The sequence below is a fragment of the Gavialis gangeticus genome, unplaced genomic scaffold, assembly GCF_001723915.1.
Source record: "Gavialis gangeticus isolate Ggan-Ray unplaced genomic scaffold, GavGan_comp1, whole genome shotgun sequence".
In the NCBI taxonomy this organism is placed as follows: Eukaryota; Metazoa; Chordata; order Crocodylia; family Gavialidae; genus Gavialis; species Gavialis gangeticus.
In genome coordinates, this window is record NW_017729004.1 from 15,747,451 (window position 1) to 15,753,896 (window position 6,446).

The window sequence follows — 6,446 nt, forward strand, 5'->3', positions numbered from 1 at the left end:
TGATCGCCATGAGTTTTCAAAGGTAATGGCCAGTGGGTCTGCAATCACATCAGCCAGCTCCCTCAGCACCCTCGGTGCATCCCATCCGGCCCCATGGACTTGTACACTTTTGGCTTTTCTAAGTAGTCCCTAACCTGTTCTTTCACCACTTGAGGGCTCCTCTCCTCCTCCCCAAGCTGTGCTGCCCGGTGTTCGGGAGCTGACCTTGCCTGTGATGACTGAGGCAAAAAAGGCATTGAGCACTTCAGCCTCTTCTGCATCCTTTGTCACAAGGTTGCTTCCTCCATTCAGTAAGAGACCCACACTTTCCCTGATCCCCCTCTTGCTACTGACATACTTGTACAAACCCTTCTTGTTACTCTTCACATTCCTTGCTAACTGCAGCTCCAGCTGCACTCATTCCTACATGCCCGAGCACTACTTTTCTATTCTTCCCTAGCTATTTGTCCAAGTTTCCACTTCTTATAAGTTTCCTTTTTGTGAATTAGGTTACTGAAGAATTCTCTGCTAAGCCAAGTTGGCCTTCTGCTGTACTTGCTAGTCTTCCTGCACATTGGGATGGTTTGTTCCTGCACTTCCAGTAAGGCTTCTTTAAAGTACAGCCTGGACTCCTCTCCCCCTCCCCTGGACTCCTCTCCCCCCAGTCTGGCTTCCCAGGGGATCCAGCCCATGAGTTCCCTGAGTGAGTTGAAGTCTGCTTTTCTGAAGTCTAGGGTGCTTCCTCTGCTGTTCTCTATCCTTCCTTTCCTCAGGATCCTGAACTCAATCATCTTGTGATCACTGCTGCCCTAGTTGCCATCTACTACACTCTCCTACTACACTACTAAATGTGTATTAATGTTCTATATCTTATATTTTGTATAAAAGCATAACAAACTAGGGAAAAATAATCAAAAGGTGTTGTTTTATTAGTCCTGTAGTCATTAGAATTAAATATACATCTCTCTTTCAGATTCATAACACAAAGTCTATCTTTCTGGAGCATCTTGACTTTGCATCCAGAGCATCACAGAAAGCTATTCCCCCTCCCCATGTGAATACTTTTTGCTAGAGTTAAAAAACAGTCTGCAGACCTGTGAAATATGAGTTCCATTACCAGGAGCAGCTACCAGACAGCAGAGTTGCAGCAGAAAAGATAGCCTGACTAGTGGAACATCTAGACTTAAAAAGGAGAGGGGGTGGTCAGTAGTGGAATGAAGAGTTTAGGAGGAGTTGGGTAGGTTATAATAAGCCATGCAATTGGTTGACTCCCTCAGCGGGACCTGAATAGAAATGTTGCTGCCATTTCTAGGGAGGTGGTTTTAAACTTTGGTTGGAGCAGGAATTGAAGGGGGGTGCAACTGCACCACTGCATCCACCTGGATCTGCCCTGGTCGAGATTTTTCTTTTTCCTCTGTACATCGGAGTCCTGGCCACTGTCTGAGAGAGGATACCAGACTATGCTGATATTGATATAGGCTCAGTTTCCCCGGTAACTGACCTTTCACTGATTGGACAGTATTGTGCTCCATTAGTGCAAGAGTGTTTACACTGTGCCCTTGCCAGTCTTTCCGAAGAATTTTATCATGGAAGCTGTCTAATAGTTGTAATTATTTTCCCAAATTGGCACATAATTAGCTAATCAAGTCTAATAGTTCTATCTTCATGAACTTTTGTCTACTTTCTTTATTTTTTCCTACTAAGAAACATGTGCATACCAACTTAAACTGCAACTGAATACTCGCAGCAAGCAAAAGGATATTGCTTTTGCTGGTCAGATCAATGACACTGGAGGATGTGGTCTTTCTGACTCAAATATAATTCCCCAAACATATGTCTCCTAACTTGTCTACCAGAATTGGACCATTACCTAGCAGCTGCTAGAACCATGTCAATTAGTCTTCCTTTTGGGAGTCTAGACTTTTAAATGGTCTGTTTGATCCCCAGTTTTTCATGGCACTCTGCTTGAATTATTTTGCATGAAGGGTAGTGGCCAGTCAACCTCTAGCATTAGGGGATAGGTGATAATGCTCTTCCAAGATATTGCTTTCAACTGAGGAGGAACTTGAATCCTTCCTGAGTGGATGTAGCAAGAGATTAGAGACGGAAAACTTGCACCTCTGTCTCTAGACTTCTTACTTGTTAAGTCCCACCAGGATCCATTCTCTTTCTTGTCCTTTTCAGCTTCTGCACACAGTCACAAGATGAACTGGTATGATAAGAGCTCTACCTATCCTGCATCATGTATGACCACACCGCTGCCATCAAGACAGCAGATTGCTTTGATGAAGAATACACAGTTGAAACTGAACTTGAGTAAGGCCGAGGTTATACTGGTGTGCAAAAAACCTGACACTGGAGTCTTCAGTCACTCTGGAGTCTCCTTTGTTTAAAGAGACACACCTAGAAGTGGTTGATTGTTCCTTAATTTAGTAGTGCTCCTAGATTCTCAGCTGCAATTAAGCCCTCTTATAGCAGTATCTATGAATAAGCCACCTCCAGCCAGCTAAGGGAGTTCATAGCATCTGCCTGGAAGATGACCTGCCCATGGTTATATACACCTTTGTCATCTCTTCTTTGGGTTGCAGGAATGCAGTATACCTGGGCATGAAGCTGTTAGTTTTTATGAGCCTCCGCCTAATACAAAATGCTGCAGTGCATCTCTTCAACACTACAGGTTACCACTTGCATATCAGACCTGTCTTCTACTCCCTTTGTTAGCTTTTCATAAGAAAGCATAGAGTCTTGGTCCTTACTTTAAATAGTTATCTTGAGCTTTCTCAGGAGTTTTCTTAGAGGCTGTGGATCAAACTGTCACAGAAACTAAGGGCCAACATGAATCTCGCTACCTTCCTGTAGTGTTAGGTGTAATTCTTTAAGTCACTTCCTATAAAATAGGCACATAGCACCATTTCATTTAGAGAAATCTCTAAAACTAAAACTGTTTTGAAACAAAACACTACAATGCAAACACATTTTTCCAATTTAGAAGAGAATAAAAGAAAAATAAATGATGTGGTCCATTTAGGCCGTTTCATTTAATTCACTTCTCAAAGGAAGTCAGATATTATGGTGAAGAGGTTTGTGGATGAACCTATCTAGAATAGAATAGCTCCACCCATGCGACTTGGCATCATGAAATGCCACTTAAAACAGATTGCGCAAATAGTCAGATATGATCATCTGTGCTTCTTGGCATCTTTTTTTCTGAACTGTTGTGTTTCGAATACGGGATAAAATGTTATAGAAGAGGTCAGACTAGATGACAGTGATGATCCTTTCTGGCCTCAAAAGTTGTGAAATGATGAAAAACATTCTCATGGGCTCCACAAGATTGGTTCCTACGTGGCTGGTTAAAAATAGTAAGCAAGGGTTTCTCCTAAATACTTGTAACACCACAAGGTGAAGTCACCAATGGCAAATTGTGCAGATCTAGGGCCCCCTCTTTCCTTCCTTACTTCAGGAAATAGTTAACAACATTGCAATTTAAACTGTTGACATTGACCATCTGAGCAAATCCATCACTGGATGACTGTGGTTGTTCACACCTCTCACTGTGTAGGAGGCAGACTTTTGTTTGGCATAAATTAGCTGGGCTCTGACACAATTGTTCCACAATTGTTCTCTAAGTAACTTATAACCAGTTCACAACAGTTTGAGATTTTCTCCACAGTTAAACAGATCACCATTTTTTCAAGAAAATAAATAATTAATAAAGAAGCTGTGATTCTGGAAAGAAAAAATGTATGTACTGAGTGTCCATATGGCATAGAGGTACATACCGACTGTTCCTGAGACCTGTGCAGGATATTGTACAGCAGCATGGGAGAAAGGGAATTTTGGCCCAGGAAGTCAGGACAAATCCGTACTCATAAAAAAAGTCACTTCAACCAATACTTCTCATGCATTAAGTTGGTTTAACTGGATTTAATGTCCTGGACCTAAAGTTGAACTGTGTTCTCTACAAGGCATTGTATCTGTAATATGTAAGTTCAGATATTTTAATGTGGATGCGAATGCTGCTAAGACAGCCCTTCCAACAAGTTAAATTGGGCTGGCTTCCATGATGCCATGATGCTTTGCATATTTTCCAACATTTGCAAGAGGAATGGCATGAACAAGCATACTAAACGAAGGCACACTGTCTGCAGTAAATGGGTCATGTGCACAGAATATTTTTAGATATCGGCCTAGACACATGGAATTCTTACAAACTAGGGAACGCGTTTTAATTATTTCTTATTCAAACTCCAACTCTCTTTATGTTTGATCTTCCGCACACTGGGTTAGAGGTGGGATAGAGGGTGTTAGGAAACCACACCCTTCATAGGAAGAAAGGCTGCTCTTGTGGTTAAAACTTGGGGCTAGGTATTAGGAGAATGTGGGTCCTATTTTCAGTTTACCATGCACATGCAGTGTGACTGTGACCAAGTCACACGTAGAAGCCATTTTGCAATAATAGGTACCAATAATCTCCTAATTTACAGGACTGTTGAAGTTTAATTCATTATTAAATCTGTTGAATTCTTCGCATGGAAGATGACAGATGTGGAAGGCAGTATACTGATAACTAGCATGTCCTCTGCTAACCCTGACAATGATACTATGGGGACAACTGGGGTGGTGGTATGTATTTACACCTAGGGGCAGATCCAGGGGTGTGAAATAGTGCAGTTGCACCTCCCTTGATTCCTGCTGCATTCAAACTTTAAAAACAACTGCCTGGGAAGGGCAGCAGCATTTCTATTCAGGCAGCAGTGGGGGAGTCACTTGATTTCATGGCTCATTATAATCTACCAGATTCCTTCTAAACTCTTAATTCCACAGGTGTTCACAACCCTTTCTCCTTTTTAATGGTCTTGATGTTCCACTAATCAAACTACCCAGTCTTCTGCAATTCTGCTGCCTCTCAGCTGCCCCTGGTAACGCGGCTTCTATTTCACAGCCCTGCAGACTGCTTTTAACTTCAACTAAAAACGTTAACTCAGGTGTAGAAATAACTTTCAGTGAAACATTGGATGCTCTGTTAAGATTTTCAAGATTAGATTTTATTAATCTGAAAGAAATGCCCATTTAATTCTAATGACCGCTGGACTACAGAAACAACAGCTTCTGATTATTTTTTGCCTCGTTTATGGTGTTCTATAAATCATGTATGATGTAGCAAAGTAATGCACATTCCAAGAAAGTCATATTTGTTTTTGCTTTTATCTTAAACTAAATAATACAGCCCTGGGCCCTAGAGTATTAGTAAACAAGAAAAATCTGTGTTTAGATGTGATGATACGCCTCACTATCTGCACCCCGCTTTTCAAACTCCTAGATCTGCCCATGCTCACACCTCCCGAGAAAGCCACACGTACTCAAGGAAATACAGCACAGTAACCTGTTTTATGACACAAATGACAGTCTCATGATGAGAAAAGGATCATGAAACCTCACATTGGTGGAAAGAATGGTGAACTACAAGGCAGAGCTCATTCTGAAAGCCTTTCTGCTTACTTTGCCAGGGACCACTGCTGGACTGAGCCATGGTGGGGTGAGAAGCCGCCCCCAGAGCTTTGTCTGCACTGCGTATGCCCAGCGGGCAGCAGCTCCGCACCCCCAATGCACCCCCAGCATGGACCTGCAGGCAGGGGTGGCTGCGGCTGCAGCTTCTGCCCCAGGCCTGGGGGGCAGCGTGTCCCACTCTGGCCGCAGCTTCCACTGGGGACAGACCCCACAGCTGCTGGGCAGGGTGTGGGTTGGGCCCCGGGTCCAAATTAATTTTAATCCACCCCTGTGTGTGTGTCAAAGGGTGCACGTGTGTGTGTGTGTGTGTGTATGTGTGTGCATGCGTGTCAGGTGACATGTGCCATGGTCAGGTCAAGGGTGTGTGTGTGTCTGTGTGAGAGAGGGTGACGTGTGTGTGTGTGCCTGTGTGTGTGTCGGAGGATGACACGCCGGGGCCGGGTCAAAGTTTGTGTGTGTGTGCGTGCGCGAGAGGGTGACATGTATGTATGTGTCAAAGAACGACACATGCCAGTGCCAGGCCAAGGTGTGTGTGTGTCAGAAGGTTACACGTGTGTGTGCATGTCAGAGGATGATGTGCCAGGGCCAGGCCAAGGTTGTGTGTGTGTGTGTATGATGTGCCAGAGCTGGGCCAAGGTTGTGTGTGATTTGTGTGCATACTTGTGTGTCACAGGATGACATGCTAGGACCAGGCCAAGGTTTTGTGTGTGTATCAGAGGGTGACACGTGTGTGGGTGTGTGTCAGAAGACAACACATGGCAGGGCCAGGGTGCGTGTGCGCACGCGTGCCAGGCCCGCCCCGCCCCGCTGCCATGGAGACGAGGCGTGAGAGAGGCGAAGAAGGGAAAGGGCTGCTCCGCCCTCTTCCAAAATGGCCGCTAAGGGGCCCCGGCGCCGCCGTGCGCATGCGCCCCACCGCCCGCGCTGTCAGCGGGTTGCACGGGCCGGGGGCGCCG

General features: G+C 44.6%; 1 protein-coding gene across 2 annotated transcripts in view; it reads left to right on the forward strand.

Moving 5' to 3' along the window:
* Nucleotides 1-6,444: 6,444 nt before the first annotated feature.
* The window catches only part of ACTR3B (ARP3 actin related protein 3 homolog B), a 49,998-nt gene continuing 49,996 nt past the window's right edge, over nt 6,445-6,446 (forward strand). The window contains exon 1 of one of the 2 annotated variants that reach the window (XM_019508139.1): nt 6,445-6,446. This exon is cut by the window's right edge and continues 76 nt beyond it. The gene's annotated coding sequence lies outside the window, so the exon portion shown is untranslated. The other variant, XM_019508140.1, reaches the window with a different exon arrangement.